We start from the raw sequence: 23,669 nt of genomic DNA on the forward strand, positions 1-23,669 counted from the left end.
GTCTATATGACTCTGTTTGTTTTGTTCCCTTTCCTATAAAATGGGTTTAACAAGTGCATGGCTCCAGTCTTGTGGAACATCTCCATTTTTAAATGACCAAGAAATAGCATGCAATTTTACTGTAAGTGCACGTTGAAGTGTTCTTAGATCATTATTACTAATTCTGTTTCTCTGCCATGTGCTTTGCTTGGGACTAATTTACATAGTGCTTTGTCAACATGACCAAAATTAATTTCAAAATCTGCATATTACTAACACAAATTATCACTCTCTTTGTGGAGCCAAAATATTTTGCAAAGATTTTTAAATATGTCTAAAATCTGTTAGGTTTGAGAATAAATTTTAGAATATTCACACACTGTCGATTTGAATAACTTTACTCCTCCTACATCTTACATATAGTGGAATATCTTTCTATAAATTCTCTTTTAAATTTATTTTCATGATCTTGTCTTACACTGTCTTTTGTATGACTGTCCAGTTAATTAATTTCAGTTTTCAAAGTTGCAGTTCTACCTTATTCCCATTTCTTATATATTTTTATCTATCATCTTAATAGATATCTTGAGCATGTGTGCCTAGATCCTAATGTTAAACATTTCTTTTTATTTGTTTTTTGCATTCAAACAACTTCCTTTTCAAAACCTGCCACATTTCTTCTGCCATCTTTCCTCTTGAATACATCAGTCTTACTCCTATTGCATTTATACACTCATCTCCTCAGGTAGATCAGGTGTTCACTGGTAGGTTTGTTTACAATATGTTCATGAACAAATGTTACAAATAATTCATCTAATGTTACAGAATCAATATTATACCACAATGATTCTGGTAAATTTCAGTTCCCAGCTGTTATATTCTTCCTTCCTGTGTTTCATGCAAGATATAGATGCATTTTTCTAGGTCTTCCGCACTTAACTTTAGTGATCTGTATAGCCAGAAAAGTGTTATGTGTTCCAGTATTTCCTTTATTGACATGATCACACAATCTACAGTATTGCTGTTATCATTAAATATGTAATAAATGCAGGTCTTTAACAATCTCTAATCCTTGACATTATACCTCTACCTGATTTTTTTTTGCCAGAATGTTGATTACAGAAACAAAAAAAAGCATTAATACCATAACATAACCAGTCATTAATGTTTAACAATGTCCAAGAATTTAATTTAACTTAATTACATTATCTAAGAACTGTTCCACTCTCCCAAGCTGTTATTGCTGCATCCTTTTAAAATGCTGCTGGTCTGAAATAGTTTTAAGCCATTAAACAACAGACATACATATAAAACATTCACACCTTCATCTGTTTCTAAGTTTACTTTAACTGTCTATATCTGTTTTAGCTGCTTCCTTGCATTGAATTTTGTGGTCTAAACGCTGGTATTGAATGCTATTTTTTTTTTTTTTTTGTGAAAGAACGGCAGTCAGTTCTGATTGATGTAAGACAGCGCCAGGTCATTCACCAACAAATCTAAGTGTCTAAGAATTTTCTCACCACCCAATTCTGTTGTTGATGTATTCTTAAACCCAGGGTATCTCTTGTTGATCACATAACACTCCTTTTTTAGTGACTATTGCCAGTGAGCACAAAAGTGTAATTTTTTGACGTCCCTTCCTTTAAGCTACTGAACTACATTTACCTTCCCACTTCATTCCTTTCAGTTAGAATACAGAGTGCACACTGTTCTTTTAAACTTGTTAGCTCTTGAGTTTTGACTTTATTGTTCTTGGTTTTGATTGCTAAAGTTTGAGATATCATATCCTTCATATTGCCCTGCCTGCATAGTTCTGAATCTACTTTACTCATCTAAATAGCTAAAGACTGTATTAGATGGAAGGTCAGTTTATTAGTTTCACCTCTGTTACCTTCCTTTTAGCACTAGTATTCTTAAGGCAGTATAAAACCTGTCTTATGCTCGCAGATAATGAACTTTTAATGAACACTTGTAATTCCATCTGTTGTAACTGCCTTATGAATATAGAGACTTCCATCTCAACTAAAAAGAAAAAACTTTCCCAGTATACTTCCATTACTCAGAACCACAACGAATAGTAACGCCAAAAATCAACCAAGTCGACACAGCAGGATGACCAATAAACAATATCATACAATGTCCATATGACTGTATTAATTCCAAGAAACGAGGGACGGTGAATACACATTGATTTATTCCAAGGTGAAAAAAGACTGATATCACAAACACGAAACCCACAATGGAAGTCACAGCAAAAAATGTAATTAAGCACTTTCCCCTGGAATCAATCCCAGGCTTCTTCAGAACATTTTAAAAATAAGCAACCATGTGCTTAAATAACCACTCATAATGTAATGTGACCCCCACATCATTGATCACCATAGTTCGTTTAAATAAAATAAGTTACAAACTTTCAATCCATTAAACACCCAAACCCACTATTAAAAATGTATTATTACAATAAAAATACAAACATTTAAGTTGATCTAATACAATATAATATAATATAATATAAAATGTAAGAGACCTGGACACCACCCGATTTTAATAAATTAAAATGATGTATTTACAAAATAAATAAAAATGTGTTTGATAAACATTGATTCTTATGTAACATCTCAGAACGAATGGTTAAATAAATATTAACCATTCCTTACCAAAACCTCGATCATAAAACAAGTTTAAAAAGACAACAAAATGTTGAAAAGCACAAGTTAAAATAAAAGATTATCCTACTTCCTACAACCTGGCAGACCTTAATTTGAGAACACTACTAATGTTGATCATCAATGTTCTTTTATGTTCAACAAGACCACTTTATTTATTCCTTCCAGGAAGTTTCATATAAGATCTTCACAGTATTTTAACTGTAAATCAAAAAGGGTGGTTTATTTAGGTATGTGTGTTACATGTTCCAGTTTTTATATAGGGAAAACAGAAAGGCACCTGAACAGAAGAGTCTACGAACATCTTTATGATGTTAACAAAAGAAGAGACTAATGCCTTTTACACATTCCTTTCATGTCCCAACATGATTCTTAAGTTTTTTGTGTTGGAAGTGGATTTTGACCCAGGTGGAAGTTGGGAGACAAAATTAGAATACAGGGAGTTGCTGTGGCAACTGAAGTTGACGAGCAAGACACCGGGTTAAATGACAACATCAACATTAGTAGTTGTCTAGATGACACATTTTTTCCTCAAATGTCTTAGTTGAGGGACAGACCTGACACTGAAGATTCCAGGAAGAATAGAACAACTTATGTTTATTATTTATTTATTTTGCTTCTCCAGATAGGGAAAATGCACAGGTGCTAATAAAGCAGCTATAGCTCTGTTTACTAGCAATAATTAAAACCAAATAATCAATTTTTTGACATGAGGACCTTCTTCTATACAAATTTAAAAACATACTCAGAGATCTCAATTATGTCTCTCTTCATAAGGTGCAGCAAGGTATGTCTCAGGTCATTCACTTCAACATGAACTATGACAGAGTCATAACAGTACTTGTTTTTTTTTTTTTTTTTTTTTGTCTAACCTGGTGAGTGGGACATCCGTGTGTTTCACTGTTGAGTCTCTAATAACTAGAAAATTTGGTTTTTGAGTGTTACGCCATATGGGCTTGGTAGGTGAGATACTCATGTTGCTATATGTCATGGGTGCTGTGAGAACTGTTAGTTGTAGCAGTCTTGTGATTTGGAGGTCGCTGGTGTCTAGGTAGTTTTTTTGAGAGAACCTTCACATATGTTGATTTTCTGTGTTAGATGCATACTATGTGCATGAGTACTGGTACTGTGTGCATGAGTAGTGATGGGTGGGTTGACAACCTCTTCAGTGTTACTGATTTGTGTGTAAGAGAGCATGGATTCAAGATTCTTGGTGTAGATACATCTCTCACACTCTGTACTACACTGAGTTATTAGTAGAGGGCTGTCGGTGTACATGAGATAACTGCTTTACTGCCTCAAGAGACCCAAGTCAATAAGGATCACAGGAGAAACAAGGGTGGTCCAACTATCCACAATGCTATCACTAAGGGGGCTTTTCAGGATTGATCAAGGTGGAGCTCATTGGATGGATATTACTGCCTTTTTTTTGTACCTAAATAGGTTTCAGCTCAGTGGCAGTATTTCTTTGACTGGGGAAGTATGAAGGACGAGGACTACTGTATACTAATATAACACAACTGTATCTAAGGGAAAAACTGTTGAATTAATTTGTCTGGCTATGGAGCAAAATTGTGTGGCACTGCTTGGTGCTGCATGGTGTGCAAACAAGCAGAAACCTGCTCAAATGCAAGGCTTAATATCAGAAGCTAAAAAGTTGAAAAAAAAAAAACTTATAAACAATACAAAAGCACAATGAGAATGGTTACTCCAAGCCCTAGACCAACCACCCTTCACCAGACAGGTTCCATTCAGCACAATCCTCTCACTAGAGTGCAGAAAGGCCCCTTCCAATACAAGATGGCCTGGAAAATGTCTTCATAAGAAACAGCCACTACAAACACACCCAGACGCAGCAAATCTGCATCTGAACTATGCTACAGCTACTAGCTACCCTGGTTTTGGCAAGAACCACTACAGAATATTTAGCACAGTATAAAAATAGCAGTGAGACACTAAAAAAAACAAACATTTAATTAAAACAGCAGAAAATTACAATAACACTGAGAAACACATTGATAAAAAGTAAGAAAATGTAATGCCTCTTTCCAGAATAATCACTTCTCAGACATTAATTAAAACTTCGTATAATGTAATGTGACCCCACATCATTGATCACCATAGTTCGTTTAAATAAAATAAGTTACAAACTTTCAATCCATTAAACACCCAAACCCACTATTAAAAATGTATTATTACAATAAAAATACAAACATTTAAGTTGATCTAATACAATATAATATAATATAATATAAAATGTAAGAGACCTGGACACCACCCGATTTTAATAAATTAAAATGATGTATTTACAAAATAAATAAAAATGTGTTTGATAAACATTGATTCTTATGTAACATCTCAGAACGAATGGTTAAATAAATATTAACCATTCCTTACCAAAACCCTCGATCATAAAACAAGTTTAAAAAAGACAACAAAATGTTGAAAAGCACAAGTTAAAATAAAAGATTATCCTACTTCCTACAACCTGGCAGACCTTAATTTGAGAACACTACTAATGTTGATCATCAATGTTCTTTTATGTTCAACAAGACCACTTTATTTATTCCTTCCAGGAAGTTTCATATAAGATCTTCACAGTATTTTAACTGTAAATCAAAAAGGGTGGTTTATTTAGGTATGTGTGTTACATGTTCCAGTTTTTATATAGGGAAAACAGAAAGGCACCTGAACAGAAGAGTCTACGAACATCTTTATGATGTTAACAAAAGAAGAGACTAATGCCTTTTTACACATTCCCTTTCATGTCCCAACATGATTCTTAAGTTTTTTGTGTTGGAGCAAGTGGATTTTGACCCCAGGGGTGGAAGTTGGGAGACAAAATTAGAATACAGGGAGTTGCTGTGGCAACTGAAGTTGGACGCAGGCAAGACACCGGGGTTAAATGACAACATCAACATTAGTAGTTGTCTAGATGACACATTTTTTTCCCTCAAATGTCTTAGTTGAGGGACAGACCTGACACTGAAGATTCCAGGAAGAATAGAACAACTTATGTTTATTATTTATTTATTTTGCTTCTCCAGATAGGGAAAATGCACAGGTGCTAATAAAGCAGCTATAGCTCTGTTTACTAGCAATAATTAAAACCAAATAATCAATTTTTTTGACATGAGGACCTTCTTCTATACATACCATTTAGTGCACTGGACAAGATAATTGTGTTACAACAAATCATTAATGGCATATTCATTTAAAGAAAAACATTCTTACAGACAAACAATTCAAGAATTTTAAAAGTAACAATATCTACAACAGTAATCACAGAATTAACAGAAATTAAAATAACTAGTAACGTATGACAAATTGAATGAGAAAATTACACAAACAATATACAAATCAATGTTAAATTAAGAAGACCGATTTAATCTTCTACAAAGGGAAGTACTTGATAAAATAGTTATTATGACCTACTATGCCAGTTGCGCTAGTCTCTTCATTTTCAAAAATAGCTTTTCATATCTGAAAACCATGCAACTTATACATACATATCAGCAGAACTTTCTTCAGCCTGAGATGAGCCTCCATATAATGGCACACAATTATCATTAGGTGCTTTTTAAGATATTTACGAAAATATGAAAAATAATGCTTGCATTCATAATTAACAGTATAAACAAAACACAGTATCTATTAAATTGCCCAATTTACAGTGCAAGTGTGAGAGACAGTTTTCCTTAGTGCCATATAAGATTTCAACTGATTGCATGCAATGGTTAATGTCACTTGGATTTTGTAAGAATAAAGAAGATATGGAAATGTTCCATTCTTTCATAGTTTTAAATAAACATAAATTACACTAATGTGCTACATTATACCATGTCATTTCTAACTATGCTCTTCATAATGTAGCTCACTCAGTTATGAAACTATTAAAGTAAATATAAAAAAATGCATCCAAAGTAACACATGATGTTGCTGTTGTTCTTCTTCTTTCAGCTTTTCCCAGTTAGGGGTCGCCACAGCGGAACTCCAGACCACTAATGACTGGCAGTAAATTTTTACGGTGCCGAGGTGCCAGCTCAACGCTCAACCTTCAATGAAGGCATGCCCATTCACGCATGATACTTCACGTTAATTGTATTGCATGATAGCCAAATAATCATGGAGTTATTTTGCTTCTTGCAGCCTATTCTTTCACGTTTCATGCTATAAATTATTAGATTAAGGATGACAACCCTAAAAATGTCCTATAAAGAGCTATTGGAATCAAATTAAAATGCACCAAAAGGCATTATAAGCATGAAAATGTTACTTGAACAGCCATATACTGAATTTCTAAGTGAAAAATTCTATTGACATGCTTTATTTCTTGGCAAACTTTTGAAATTAGTTAAGGGGCAAACAAACAGTGTGTATGTTACAAAAGAGCAACATATTTAAGATGGTATTTCTTATGTTACTTGCACCAGTGAGGAAATGGATAAGTCTGATGTGAAGTGAACCTAAATACATCAGCAATAGGGATGCTGTGAAATTACAACAATAAAGTAAAACTTAAAAGCTAAAATCTGAGAAATCTCTTTTATGTGTTTGTAATATATTACAAATACTAGATTTAGCTTATTCTCCACATATCTTGTGCCAGTAGCTCATTCTAATAGTGTACACCTTTGTTAACTGTTAAGAGCAACATAAATTGCCTACAAATAAAAGATGTGAGGATTATTGTTTTCACCTACAAATGCATCCTCCTATGCACATATTAACAAAGCCACTGAAAAGAAGGATCAGCGGCTGTTTAACTGCAATCAAATAACAGTGTTGTGACCAACCAATCTCATACATTGACAATGCTTCCTATCTATAAATGTTAGCCACTTTCTGACCTACACAGTCTCCCTGTATATAACTTCAAAAGATAGACACTCCCATATTATGTACACATTTGATATTTGACTATGGATCAAAGTGAATGTAGTAATGGCTGCAATAATTTATTAAACATTGTTATGCTCAGCCACATACATGGAATCTCTAAATCAAGGTGTACTGATGATTCTTTAACAGTGATCAAATATATATACATATATATTACTACATTCCTATGCACACACAGCTTGTCTCTCCATCCCAAAATATATTAGTTTTAAAACTCTGTAGAGCTGTGATGTTTGACTATCACAAAGTGGAATGATGTCCACAGTGAATTATTTCAACTTGTTGCTCTCAGATGCATGCATTGGACCTCTCTGACAAGCCATACTGAAGATATTTTAAGAGCATTCACGTAAGTGCCCTTTGTTTTCATGCAAAGTCTGTTTTACTCCTCTTCTTCCCCAAATAACCATGTTCTAACTGTTCAATCCCCTCTCAGATACTTGACTATGATTAAAGAAAAATACATAATGGCCACAGTAACATATTTAAGCTTGCTGCTCTCAAATGCAAATACTGCTCCTCCCATATAAGCTATTTCAGTGATTATTTAGCAATGATCATGTAACTGTCCCTTGTTTTCACAATTTGCCTCCCTATGTCCCACTCTAAGAATAACTACATGTTTACTGTTTTGCTCCTCCCCCTGGATGTTTGTAAGTGATGCATTTGGTCTCCTACTTGTTTATTACTAAGCCTCCATTCCACCACCCCTGGTCATCATAATATGCATAAGAATTGTAATAGAATGTTGCTGTGACCAGTGTCCACCATTGCCATTACAAAAGTATTCATCCAGTGCTCTAACAGTATTTTGCAATACTTATAAGGGAAATGTATCAAAAAATCAGAGTGGTTTTCCTGGTCAAATGACCAGAGTTGACTGGATAATCAGTGAGCTAGGTTGTTTTGAATAAATGATGTTAGTTCTTATCTCAGACAATAAAATATCATGGCATTGATAGTCACAGCCTGTTAGAATCAGTGAGGGAGGGAAGTGAGACAGCAGTCTAGCACATAACACAATGTTTTACTTCTGGTAGGATTTTCACTCATTTGTTTTTTCTTAATCCTTTAGAGCAATTTATTTCATTACTAAAAATTGTAATAATGTACTCTGGTAAATGAATTGTACTAATTAAATAATCATCCCTAAAGTGTTATTAATGCTTTTAAAATTGAAATTTGAAGTTGTGCTACAATAAAAAAAACAAAGATAGGGAAAAACAAATTAGTTCAGCATCTTCAGCTCAGACATTCCTTATAACTCATCAACAACAGAAAACAGATTAAAACCAGTACTGTCCTAAGTTGTGTTAACTGTGTAGTGTTGTGGTTGTTATTTTGATATTATAAATACCCTGCAAAGCAGCATAAAAAATATGGGAAGTGGTAACACAAAACTGGTGCAAACACACAGAGCCAAAAGAAACATCCCCCACACTGTGTTAACAATCTAAGAGTATGCATGCTTTGTGAAACAGTATCGTAGTCTAATGACAAAGTGCAGGGATGATCTGTGAGAAACAAACTTTTATATTCAGAACAATATCTCAGCCAACTTAAAAAACAGCAGTACAAGAACTTCAGTACTAACAGAACCAAGAATATAAATACACAGAAATACTGCCCCCAAGAAGATAAAGCAATCTAGTAGAGCACATTTATACTGATCTTAAAAGAATTCCATCCTTGCTTGAAAATTTTAGTAGTACCAAAAATGAGACAAATAGTCTGTCAGGGAAAAAAATATGTGTCAACATTTTCTATTTTATATATATCTTATAAGCAAATTCACTGAAAAGAAAAAGCAATTTATTAAACATTATTTTTCAACTAGCACAACCCCAAATAAATATTTCCCATGTCTTGCTATATTAAGGCCCTGCAATCAATGGGACAAAAAAAAAAAAAAAAACATATTAACTAACATACTTATAACTTTCCATGTATGTCCTGTTTAGGAAATACCTGAAGCTCTTAAGAATCGAGGTCAGTGTCAAATAATATGGAAAAAAGTTGATAGAATAAGAAGATATGAATTAACCTTTATCTTCTGTTTTCATAAGTTGTAACTCTGGAAGTCTGGACTTTGCTCAGTCTTGTGTCATAGTATTATAAACTTTAAGACACTTAGATATGAAGGCTAAATCAAGAACATGCTAGAAAACAAAAGGGTTCCACTATAAAACATCAACTTCCTGAAAGTCTACATGCTAGCAGAAAACACACACACACATATAACACGCACACACAAATGCCCAAAAAACAAAAGGGCAAAAAATTCCCTTGTACTTAGTCCCCCGCACTCCCCAAACTTATATGTACCATCTGTGAAGTCACACCAAGTGAAAGAAGGATGAAATCTCCTTAGAAAGTGAATCACTGCCAGCACACAATTAGAAATCACACTGGCAATTATTTCCTAGGGAGAAAAGTATTCAGCCGTATGCTGTTCGACTTCTTTTTCTGTGACTTACTTACACTCAGAGAATTTCAATTCAAAACTGTGTAGGGAAGCCATTTCAAACATTACAGTGATAAACTGGAGAATTTACAGACCCTTTGTTTTAATGTAGATAATAGTATCAAATGTAATACTCCAGTATTTAATAACTCCTTTCCCCTGAGATAATGTCCTTCTTGCTGGAAACCTGCCATATTACCTCATTTTCAAAAATTCTGACATATCCTTGTGCCTGAACTATAAACCTATCAATACCTATCTATCCTTTGATATTAGATAAATGAGCAATTGCAACCTATAACTTGCATATAACCAAACTATTTTATATAAACATTAGCATTATGCTATGATTTTCTTGCAGAATTCTCTGTCATGATGCAAAATGATATTCTGTAGGTTAAACCCAGCTCAATCTAACAAAGCTTCTAGCTAACTGCAACCTATTTTACCACTTCCAATCTTTTACAACCTGGGAATGGCTGCAAATGCCATAAAGGTTTTAACTAATTCCCCAAAAGAAAAGACGTTAAATTATTGTTTCACTCTACAAATTATACTGTTTCCCAGTTTCTGTATTTGCCTGTGGTAATCGTTCCGAAGTAGCTCTGTTGCTCACTCTGGCCATTAATTTCTTACTTGCTGCCCGATTTATTTTTAGCTGTTTATAACTTCATTCAAAAACTGTTTAACAAGAGTTTTCCCAGTCATGACCCAAGACACTAGTACATAAAGTGTACAGATGAATACTTTTTGTTCATACAAGTTTGTAAATAAGTATAATAAATAAATATAAGCATGTAGACTAAGGGTTTACAAAGAGACAGGGTAAATTTATAAAATTACAGTTCTGCCCTTTGATGAGGTTAAATAAGAGCTCTACAATATTTAGAAATGTATTATATAATGTTTAGACTGTGCTTTAGTTTGTAAAGGTATAAGCCAATAATTCATGTAATAAAATAGTATGGCCAGATTTGGGTAATGAATACATCATATATTTAGAAGCCTGTATGCTTAAGATGGAGCATATGAGTAGGGATCTTACATCACATATGGTATTGTGAAACCATCATTGCTACATTTTGCAATGGGCTATTCATCATCCAAGGTAGCTATAAAAACAAATAGTAAAGATATGACCCTTAAAGCACAATGGCCTCAGACATTTTCATTTATTTGGATGATAGCTGCAAATATAAGGAGTGAAAGTTGGGAAAGCACTGTGAGCTCAACTACTCTGGGTACACAGAACGTTCCTTAGTGGGGCTGGATTCATTCACTGAATGGAGGAATCAGTGGTTTAAGCAGGCATGCCCAGAAAAAAGAACATAATGTTAAGACATGCATCTTTTCCTTTATCAGATACCAAGAACTGGTTGGACTTTGCAAAAATTCTATTTAAAGCCTTTCATTCGTTACAAGCTAAACATTCTCTTCATTTAAAAAAGAAAAAGATTTTCCTCTCCCATATTCTGATCATAGTTTGTGGGAAAGGATTTATGTTTATTAAGTTGCCACTCCAGAGAATGGAGAGTCTGACTGAGTAAATGTATTATTCAGATACCCCTTTTTCTGATACTTTTGCCAGAAAGAAGGATTTATTTCAGTTTAAAAAAAATACTAGCAAAGTTACTATGAATGGTTACAGATGGATTTTCTACAGAAGATGATTTCTTTGCTGCTGGCAATTTGCCTGACAATCAGCCTTCTGTTCCCAGAAAGTCTGATAAATTATATAGGGAATCCAGGTCCAACAAATTATTTTTTTCTAACCAAGGTCAGATCAAACAGGTATTTTTCTGTTGAACACATTTATTATGACAACTAGTCATATTTCTTCTGACAATTTGGGTAGAAAGTTAATACTTCCTCCACTTTAGCCTTCAGAATAATAAAATAGTTTCTGCTCCCTTTTCCTTGACAATATAAAAAAAAAATTACTGAAACCCCCCTCCCTTCTTCAAAGGAATGTCTGAATTTATTAGTATATGCTGTGTCTCAGGTAAACAAATATTGTCTAAAATGTGTTTTGAGACACTGCTGATGCCTTTTCTAGAGCAGCAGCTACTTGGTCAGTGATGAAAAAATTTGATTGACTAGATTCTCATAATTTACCAGAGGATATTGAAGCTGAGATCCTTAATGCTTTCCTGAATAAGGAGGTGCTATTTGGTCCTTCATCTGCTGAGATCTTTAAAAAGTGTTGATGAAAGGGAGAAGTTAACTCAAGGGATTACCTAGATGTTTTAACCCATCTTGGCAAAATATAATAAAAATCTTTCTTCTAGTTTGGATTCCTTTTGTCAGGAAACAAAATAAGTGTTTCCAGCATGACAGAGGCAAATAAAATAAAAAAAAAAAACAATGTCAGGGAGGTTCAAAAAATAAAGGGAGCCGTCCCAAAACAAAGGATAATCTGAGAAAACAAAATGACTGCATGTACTTTTGTGTGTTCTCTCCTCCCTACCCTGGGTATTCTGTAAAGCTTTCTCAAAGCATAGGGCTTCACTTTCCCCTGTAACATCCGATAATTTCAGACACTTGGATTGTGGTAATAATTCAAAAAGGCTCTGCAGTTCCCTTCTTCCCTTTCAAGGGATTCCTCTTCATCCATCCAATCAAATTTCCCTCCTCCGATCTATCTTAGATAAGATGTTATCTCAGGGATTTATAGAACCCTTTCCCCTGGTTTAAAGAGGGGAAGGGTTTTTATTCAAGAATCTTTCTGGTACCAAGATTCCAAGATGGCTGCACATTGAGCAGCAGATTAATTCTAGCTCTCCCAGTGTGAAAAGAGAAACTTAGCAGAGAAAGTCAGTGGACCTAGATTTCTGGGTAAATTTCAGTATCTGACTAGTAAGTGCACTGCCTGGATGCCAGGAAAACAGAAATCCAGTGGAACTGAAGGAAAATCATCTACAAAAGGTGACAAAAATACTGATTGGGAAAAGTACTGCAGTTGTTCAGCAAAAACAGTGCATACTCCAGACATGACTTTCAGTAACCTAGAGGAAAGTATAAGGCAACTGCACACAGACTTGACTAAAATAAATTAAACACTGATGGAGTATATCAACTTACTTTACTATTCAGATAAGGTGAAAAAACTGCAAACCTCAGAGGTCAAGATGAAGAAAAGGCTGCCTGAATATGAGACTGCACAAGAAGAGATGTTTTAAAAAATAATAGAATTAGAGGACAGAGCACGTAAGGAAAACCTGAGGTGTTCTGTGGTACTCCAGAAGCAGGAAGGAAGAGACTGTATTAATTTTATGAAAGCACAAATAAGCAACTAGACTGGTATTCCAAAATAGGAATTGTTAATTGAAAGGGCACATCATGTGTATGCATGAAATGGGGCTATGAGGAAACAACCTAAACCTGTAATAGTAAAGATGCAATCTTACCAGCAGAAGTTCATTCTGACAAAGCTATGGCAGAAGAACAAATGCTAAAAGTGGGCGACAGCAGAGCATCTGTGGAGAATGGCTACTCATTGTACACCAGCAAACGATGAGTAAATCTATTATTCAGGGAATGTGTAGAAGCAGGCATGAGATTCAATCTACTGTACCCAGTTATCTCCAAAATATTTTTCGCTGGAGGAACAAAATAATTTTTTCATGCAGTATATGTTAAGAAATAAATACAAAAGTTTGTCCAACAATAAGTGAGCTATAAAACAGGAGATTGTTCTTGTTCTTCTGGTAGCAATGACCACAGACAGACTGTGCTAGTGAAACCTTTTCCAGTGTTTAAATGGAAATGCCTGAGAGAGGGGAAAAAAACACACGAGTTGACTACAAGAATCTAGAGTGCATTGGAAATGAAGCAGAAGCAGGCTTTGGACAGGACTGGGACAAGATAATCTGCAAATATTGGACTTTCCTGGACCTTTTTAAACCTGTAGGGCACTCTAAGGCATATGCCTTAATTCATGTCATTAACATTTGGAGAATAAAGTCAGTAACTTGGAAACTGACAAATATGGGATTACAAAGCAATAATTATATTAGTGAAACATGACAGAACAAGAAAATCTTGAAATCTTGGACTTGTTTGGACTTTGTTAAACTTGGACAATCTAAAGCATATGCCTTACTTCATGTCATTAATGTTTGGAAAAATACTCAGGAGAGGGGAAAAGGAGAAAGTTAACTAAGCAAAACTATTTTTTTCTTAATAATACTAACTAAATGGTGCATAATTTTCCTTGCATGTTATAAAGTTTTTTTTAGTTATTTTAAGTTATTTTAACCCCACTTAGTTCAGCCTTATTGGAGAAAAATAATGGTTCACAAGGTTCAGGTGTGCATCGGTGTCGTCCGAATTGTGTTAATGGAGGAGAACGTGAGCAGGGAGAGCTTATGGGTCTAAGGAATAGGATCGGCGACCCTGGAATAGAGAATAGAGAATACGTTTATTCCTTCAAACACGCCTTGCTTGTTTGGGGAAGACATGATGGCATCACAAGAAAGAGACGCATTCCACAGGTACTGTGAACCATTTGGGAGCTAATAATGTAACCATGGACAGTCTTGAATGGTTACGCTCCAAACCTTGCATTGATTTTGTTGGACTCAATGATAATGTTACCAATGTTGTGAACGGGACATATAAACAAAAGTTAAATAACCTTAACAATTTAATGTACAAATTCAGAGCACTAGTCATTGAGAACGAGTATCTCAATGAATGTATTGTGAAGGAAATTGTGCCTAAAGGCCTAAGGGTCTTTAAATTTCCAAACAATGTAATGTTTGGCTCCAATTACCACAAAGAATTAATCAGTGTTTTTAACAAATGTGGTTTGGATATGCTTAAGTTAATTATTAAAGAAAATGTGAGAATTTTAGATGTTATGCATAGAGATATTGAGCAGTTGGACCAATGCATCCGTAGGGATTTAATGTTTGGTGTATATGAAGAGAAATGTAAATATCTTAATATTAGGAAGAATGTTGAACAGAGATGTAATGACCTCATCCAGAGAAAAATTAAGAAATTGGAAAGAGATGTACATGAATATAATACCCATAATAGTTATCCCAAACCTCAGGGGTCATACAAAAGTTATGGCAATACATTTTTGGATATTAATAACGAGACAGAGGAAGTGGGGGCTATGGGATACAATGAACACAATGAACATGATGAAAACTATGGGGAGAATGACAAGGAATATGATGAAGCGAAACAGGGACACTCACTAACCAGTTGATGTGGCCAAGTTCGAATAATATAAGGAATGGGGGAGATGGTGAGGTTTTAAAGAAAAAAAGCATATACAACCCACCATTACATCCACAGATAAAAAATTTGAAAAAGTGGTTGAAAAAGAAGTAAGAGAGAAGTGTAATCTAATAAAGTCTGGAGATAATTTAACCAAAAAATTGAGGGATTTATTGTATGAGATCAGAAATAATAAAGAAATAAGAATAATGAAGTTTTATGGACTGTATCCTTTATGATAGCAAAATGTATACACATTATGGGATGGGAATAGATACAGGATAGTGTCTAGAAATGAGATCAACATAGCCTATCATAGAATAGATACGACCTACATGATATGGAACAAGAAGGTTTGATAAGTCAGGCAGTTATGGGTTTTTAAAAGTGGATAAACCAAAGGTACCAGTTATCTTTGGGATACCAAAGATCCACAAAACCCTATGGACCCCCACTGAGACCCATAGTGTCAAAATAGGCTCGAAAACAGAGACCCTGGCAACATGTGGATAAGTTACCCATAGTGTCAGTCAAGGCCCGAAAAGAGAGACCCCACCAAACCTATATGGATGGAAAGACCCAACATCTTAAAAGATTCATGGGCATTATTAAAGGATTTAAACAATTGTGAATGGCAAGATAATGTCTTGTTTTTAACCATTGATATAGTGGATTTATTTTCCTCCATACCCCACGGGGAAGGAAAGAATATGCTGGAGGAAATAGTGTTTGATTATGGACACTTGGGTCAGAATGATAAGTTAGCATGTTTGTGGCTTATGGACTTGGTCTTAAACAATAATTTCATCTACTTTAAAGGTGAATTCTTCCAGCAGATCCAAGCTATGGGGCAGCTTGTGCCCCCACTTATGCTAATCTCATCCTAGCATTTTGGGAAGAAAAATAACTCCATTTATAATAAATGTTGGACTATGTATAGGAGATTTTTATAGTTATCATTTGGAATGCTGGAAGGGATCAGTTAGCTGACTTCATGGAATATCTAAATTCCACCACAAGTTTTTACAATTTACATATCATGTGTCAGAACATAGTTTAATATATTTAGACATTGAGTTTTATAAAGGAAGGACATTATGAATCTAAAGTGTAATTCCTACCTACACTACACTAGTGCACATCCTAAACATTGCAAAAAGCATTGTTAAAGGACAATTTGTAAAAGTTCAGAACAGGACTTTAAAGGTGAATGTGATTTATTAAGACTTTGTTGAAAAATAAAAATAGAGGTAATAGAAGGAAGGAAGGACAGGTTTCAGCCTATATACGGTTATGATTAATCCCACTTTTGACACTAGACAAAATAGTAATAGGAATGATACTGATATTTTTTCCCAAGCACTAGTGTTAGAATACAATAATATAAATAGTGGTATAAGCAAAATATTTTTCAAAGAATGGGACAAATTTGTAACTTTTTCAGACATAGAAAACATATCAAGTATTTCTAAAAAAATAATCTACAGAAATTCAAGGAACATAAAATAATAAGAAGGGTACATATAAGTGCGTCACTGTGTGCCAGTTGTTTATATATCCAATGAGGAAGGACACTATATTCAAAGTAGAAATAAAATGGTATATAGTTTCTATATTGGTAAATCAGAAAGAGTTTATGAACATGTTTATGAGATTTCAGTAAAGAAAGAGAGTAATGCCCTATACAAACATAGTAAGCTTTGTAAAGAATACAAATTTAAATTTCTAATTGTTGAACATATTCCAGTAGATATTAGAGGGGGCCCCTGGGAGACCAGGATAGAATATAGAGAGCTATGGTGGCAAGTGGCATTGAATGCAGATAAATGGCCTGGTTTAAACGACAGCATCTCTATATTACCTTTGTTAAAATTAAGAGCAGCCAAATTATAAAAAATATGTTTCATATTTGGCTTGGCCACCAGAGGTCTCCACTATATTATTTTATTATATGGTTTGTGTGTTTAAAATATTTTGAAAGAATTCTTATCAGTCTTTTTATAATAGTATCTATTTATATTCATGAATTCATAATGTTCTTCTATAGTAACATATTAACTATGTAGTTCCCCAACTTGTTGGATGGACAAAGTGATGTTTTTATTCAAACAAATAGTTTTTAAAAATATTTATAGAATGTGGTATATATTTATATTTATATTTATTAGTATATTTATTAACCTAGTTGTTGCATAGTGTGTTTTAAACTACTTAGGGAATTTTTTCTCATACATATATTCTATATATATTTAATATATACATATATTGATTTTTTATACATTTTATATGTATTTTGTATTTAAGGACAAAATATCATTGTGGATAATTAATATTGGTCTGCTTTAAATATTAATTAGATGTAATTGAAACACCAATCAATTAATTAGTGTGACTATAAGAGGGTATTGGAAGTGGTGCATTGTGTTATCTGATGAAGTCTATGTGTGACGAAAACGCAGTTTTATTAAAGCGTTCATGGTTTTAGATTTTGGTGCTGAATAAAAAATTGTTTTTAGTCCGTTGGTGCAAGATTGGTCTCTGTAGCGGTGAGAGTTACCATCCGTGTTTGCTGTCTTGGTGGAGAGTTCGTAGTTGTCTTGGCAGTTCCTGTGGACGTGGTTATAAGTGTAATGGGGATACTAATGTAAATAGGTGCTCCTGTTTTTTTTTTTTTCTTTTTGTTTCTTTCTCCTTTCTTCTCTCTTTCTCCTTGTTCAGTTTTAAGTAATGTAGGCACTGCAATGTAAAAGAAAAAAAGATCTTGGTTAAAAGAGCTTGACAAAAGAAAACTTGGTGTGCTTTTTCTCATTCTTGCATAGGGGAATGGCTGGGTAAAGGCCATTAGCTTAATCTAGTAACACGTTTTAAGAGAAAGCAAATAAATTAAAATAATATTGAATATTATAAGGCTTTTTCTAGTAACCAGTTTTGTGTGTGATTCTCATGTCTTTAGCAGACAATCTGGTAAAGAGAAATGACTTGGAGAAAATGTTATCTGAAAGCATTCAAGGATTTTCCCAGCTAAGACAGCTATAAAGATAAGACAAAAACCAGACAGCATTTAATAGAACCGCAGGCTATACCATGCATCCTAGCTTGGATAATGTTTCTTTTAGGTTAGCTCAAGTCTGTATGTATGGCTGTCAGTTTGGAACATTTCATAGATTTATGGCTTCATAGGAGGTTATTAGGCTAGTGGCCCTAGAGGCTTTATGGCCCTAGCCATGTTAACCATATTAGGAGGGTACATTTTCAATATTTGAAGATGTAAATAGCTTTCTGTGTTATTATTAAGTTAACAGATTTTGGTGGGTATTGAGTGTGTGTGTATTTTTTATGAGGGTTTTCAATAAAGCAAAAATTTCTATAAGATGTGACAGGCTCAAATGTAGATGACAAGAAACAACTGTATAAAAGTTTAACCTGGCAAACAGTACATGCATGTAACACAAACACTGAAACTAGACATTTAACAAAAAGCTGTTATATATAACAGGTAGGCATAATGATCTTTCAAGAATATGATGCTTTCTATAATGTCTTTTAATGGTCTCACAGATGAATACAAAAAAGAAAGAGTAGTGAGCTAACACAAAATGTAGAGAGTACATAGTTATGCTACAGGAGACACACTTGCAAAAAACTGAACATGTGAATTTGATAAAGAAAGGTTTTCAGGAGGGTTATTCAGTAGAATACCTAGGGCAAAGGAAGAGAGGAGTACTTATATTAATTGAAAGAGGAGCTCCAATATTAACACAAGAGGATAAAAAACAATAATTGTAGATTTGTTGTAATAAGGGCCTACTGGCAAGGGAAGAAGATTACACTGGAATGTATTTATATTCCACAGAAAACTGCTGTAATGGGACTTAAGAAAATTCTGGGAGAAATAATCATCTTTCAGCAAGGAATATTACTTATAGATGGGGACAGTAATTTGATTTGGAATAGTGAAGATGTGTCTTTGGGGTCAGAAATGAAAATATAACAAAGAAGATTACATTTTTAAAGACATTTATGAAAATATTTGGCAAAGTTATGAACACAGTACTATGACTTTGGAGTGAATTTACATACTATTCCTCAAAATACAAAAACTGGGATAAGCTACAGAGAATTTACATTTCACAGAAACATGTGCACTTAATTGAAGGTCTTGATATGCACCCAATAACTATTTCAGATCCTGCTCAAATAATGTCTAAAATACAAACACAGGGTAATAAAAAACAAATTAGACATTAGCACTTTCTCTCGTATCTGTTGAAAAGAAATTAATTTAAGGAATGAGTAGTGGAAATTATTCAGGTGCTATTAGAGAAGACAGAAATTTCTTTTAAAACTATAGCTAGGGATAGGGATAAAATTAAAGTGGAGTTTAAAAATAGGGTGGAAATAAAAGAAAGGGAGACATGTTTAAGAAGTAACAAGAAATACTTTGCTTGGAAGTGTTTACATAGGTATTTTGTACCTCAAGTAGACTGCAAAGAAATGTTCCTTAGATTGATAGCAAGTCTGGAGGTGTTATGGTAACTGTGAACATATTTTCTGGGAATGGAATGAGTTGGTACACTTTAAATATTCCCTGCAGACTGCTCTGTCAGAGATGTTGGGTGAGCAAATTGATGCAACTATGGAAAGGATTTTTTTGAGCTATGATACAGAAACAGAATTGCCTAGACATAGTAAGGCCTTGCTGAGTCTAATTATAATGTCTGCCAAAAAAGCAATTACTAGAAAATGGAAATGAAAGTCTAAACCAACTTTACTACAAATAGCAAAGATAGCAACAAAGATAAAACAACTGGAATTGGGATCTTTAGAAAAGCGTAGAAGCAAATTACATAGGAAAAATGGAAAGTGTGGGATTAATACATGCAGAGGAGGAATGATGTTTAAAAGAAGGCAGGGATTGAATGAGCTATGTAATGGCTGACTGACAATGACTGGATATAGCATAAGTGATGTATAATGTTTGCATCTACAGTTGTGTTGGCACAGTTTGCAATGTGTAATGTTTACAATTGAGATTGTGTCAGTATGGTTTATTTCTGGGTGCAATGCTCTACAGATTCTCTACAATGTTTCTGGTTTGTAAGTGGGAGGTGTTATACTGTAGTTCAGCCATACTGTTAATTTTCCATACGGGTGTAATTAATGCTCAAGTGGGTAACCAGTGAGAACTTGTGAACTGAGACAGATGTTTATGACATAGCCACTGAAATTAGAAATGATAAAATGGATGAAAACCTTACAGAATTATTAAATGTAATGGGTACCAAAAGTAAAGACTGGAATTGATAAATAATTTGCATTGTACACAGCCACAGTTCATTGAAGTAGTGGACCTTTTGATGCTTCTAGGGAAAATTGGATAGATTATATTTAAAAAGCCAAAGTTTATTACATAGTCACTGATATTGAAAATGACAAAAAGCTCCAGTTATAATGTATCGTCTTTGGCTCTGTATATCTTGGGTTAGCACAATAGCTGCACTTAACAACTACATGGCCCAGTGGAATTTCCATATGTAGGAACTAGGAAGTGGTGCTACAGTGTACTTCTGTGTCAGATGTGGGAATTATGGGCACTTCCAGTGTGCTGTGCAGGCACACTGGTTATCAGCCCTGGGGTGTTGTACACTATACTGGCAGCTGATAGAATGGTAGCCCTCCTTATTGAAAAAAAATGTCTCTAGAGGCACCTGCTGGGATTTTATTGCCATATGTAGGCAACCTATGGCATCCAGTACTTTATAAAGGTGGATGGTATTACAGAAGTCATACATGGTGCTGGCTCTTAACTATGCTGAGGTGGGGAAACAGATTAGATCATCCACATTCACAGGCATCATATCAATGAATGCAGTCAGTAACCTGCAAGCCAATGCCTGTGATATGCTCACTTTGTACACTGCCTCTGGAAGGCCCCTGTAGCTGGTATAGTAAGTGCAACACAAACACTGGTATCTACCCCATGGGATGCCCTCCTGATCATGTTTGTGGGCAATTTATGTCATCCAATGACAGTATATTAGGTTCATAGGTAGTTACTGGTTCACTGACCAAAATATCTTTATAAGCCTAGCCATGTGTACCCAATATAATACTAGAGAAACCCAATATAAAGGATCTTGCCAACACTCGAGATCTTAGTTAGCAATGACTGCCCATATCTAGGAAGGTCATAGATGAAATACCTAGCAGGAATTTACAGTTTCCCATCCAGTCATCCAGGCTAAGCTTAAACAGGGTCATGGAGGGGCAATGTTTGATGTGAATTGGTAGCCTATTGCAGAGGAATGGCAACCTCTGAGAGACATATCTGTCTCTCCAACAGGTCCTATTTATGTTAAAGGCCAGGTTAAGGTTCTTGTTGCAGGTGACACTTGTCCCATTTGACTTGTGGATGTACAGCATTTCCATTAGTTTTAGCTCTGTATGCCAGGCACAAGTCTCCTCTAAGTAATCTGTATGCTACTGATATCAGTGACAGTGATTTCAGTTTGTCAATGTATGAAATGTACTGGTGACCCTGAATTTCCTTGGTTAGAAATCTCTGAGGTCTCTCAAGTTACTGCAGGTGCCTGGTAAGGTACATACCAAATGGAGCATTGTACTCAATTACTATCCTGATGAGGGTCAAGTACAGGGGAGTTACAACCTCTTTCACTCTTGAGGCAATGCCTTTGCTTATGACATGTGCAACATAAAATGTTTTCCTTACCACAGTAGATACATGGTGGTCAATGTTTAAGCTACAGTCAACAGTCAACTTGCTTTCCCAAGTCTTTCACTACTGAGTTGTTACTTAGGGTATTACTATTTATATGATAGTCTGCAGGGGTATCATTTTTACCAAAGGGGATGATAATGCATTTTTTAGCAGCAAGTTTGAGTCCATGGCTTCAGCACCAGAAACCGGTTTGTGTAAGTCCCTTCTGAAGTATACTGACATTGTTTGGAGACTCAGTTTGCAGTCATTAGCAGATTTAGTCAGCCACAGCCCTTCTGTTTTTGCCTGAACTTCTGTGAAGTATATTTTAAACAATATGGGGCCCAGCCCTGATCCCTATGGAACCCCACTGGTGACAGCTCCACTGGTAGCGGTAAAGTCCCCAACTTTGACTGACTGTGATCTGTCAGTGAGCCAGTTAGCAACCCACCCAGTGACTTAAGGGTTGATATTCACCTGAGAGAGTTTAGCAGTAATGCCCGAATGTGGGATTGTGTGAAAGTCCTTGGCTAAGTCAAGGTAGACTGTATGAACAGATGTGCCTATATCTATGGCTCTGGTGACATTTTTGAAGAAGTCCACCAGGTTAAACAGGTATGACCTGCCTTTGACAAAACCAAAGTGTGTCGGATCAAGGGTTTGGAGATCACCTATATTCTTATTTATATGGTCCATAATGATTCATTCTATGGCCTTACAGATAAGGCTGGTTAAGCTTATGGGTCTGTAGTTTCCAGGGTATGTTGCCGTGCTCCCTTTATGAAAGGGGATGACAGTTACTGCTTTCCATTCAGCAGGAAAACCAGAACCCAGCGTGGGTATCATGGCTCATTGAAGGGGGCCTATAGCTAATGATGACTTGAAGAGTGGTGCCACCCACAGTCAATTAAACTTGCAGTAACTCCATGGAATTTTCCTGTCTAACCAGTTTAGAATTGTATTTATCTTTGATGCAGATAGATACTCCTCCTCCTCCTTTGCTTTTCCCATGGTTGAAGAAGAGTACCTAATGTAGTTGCTAACTCATGTTTTATACCATTTAAAACATAACCTGGGATGCCATCTGGTCCCATAGAGGCTGTGTTTTTGGCCTTGGAGACAGCATTAATGACTTGCTCTTTGGCAAAGGTGGGGGAGATGTAGAGGAATGATTTGTGTAATGTTTGGAGGGATAGTGGGGTGAAATGTTCACCAAACCTATCAGCTAATAAGCTAGCTTTTTTTCACAGGATCACTGTGTATGATGCCATCCACAGCTAGTTCAGTACATGTCTGGGTCCTACGTTTTAGATTATGGATAGAGCTGGAGAATGCCTTATGGTTATCCTTAGCCATGGTTGCTAATTTATTTTTGAAGTTGCCCTTAGATGATTTTACAAGTTGTTTTATTTGTTTGTTCAAGCAGAGGAGGGTGTTCTTCCAGTGCTGGGACCTCTCTTTTTTATACTTAGACAGCAACTTCTTCCTCTTGTTGTATAGTTTATTACTGCTAGATGTCCACCAGGGAGGCTTGTTTTTTCTTGTGGATCTTGTTTTGATCCTATCAGGTACAGCTGTGTCAATACATTTGTATATGTGTTTGTAGAGGGCATTTTTCTATACCTTAATATAGCTGTCAATGCCATCTGTGGGAACAGGAACTTGGATATTATTTATGCCATCCCTTAAGAGGGTATAATTAGCTTTG

Source organism: Protopterus annectens, chromosome 1.part1 (genome assembly GCF_019279795.1).
Source record: "Protopterus annectens isolate FY-2018-M chromosome 1.part1, PAN1.0, whole genome shotgun sequence".
NCBI lineage: Eukaryota > Metazoa > Chordata > Ceratodontiformes > Protopteridae > Protopterus > Protopterus annectens.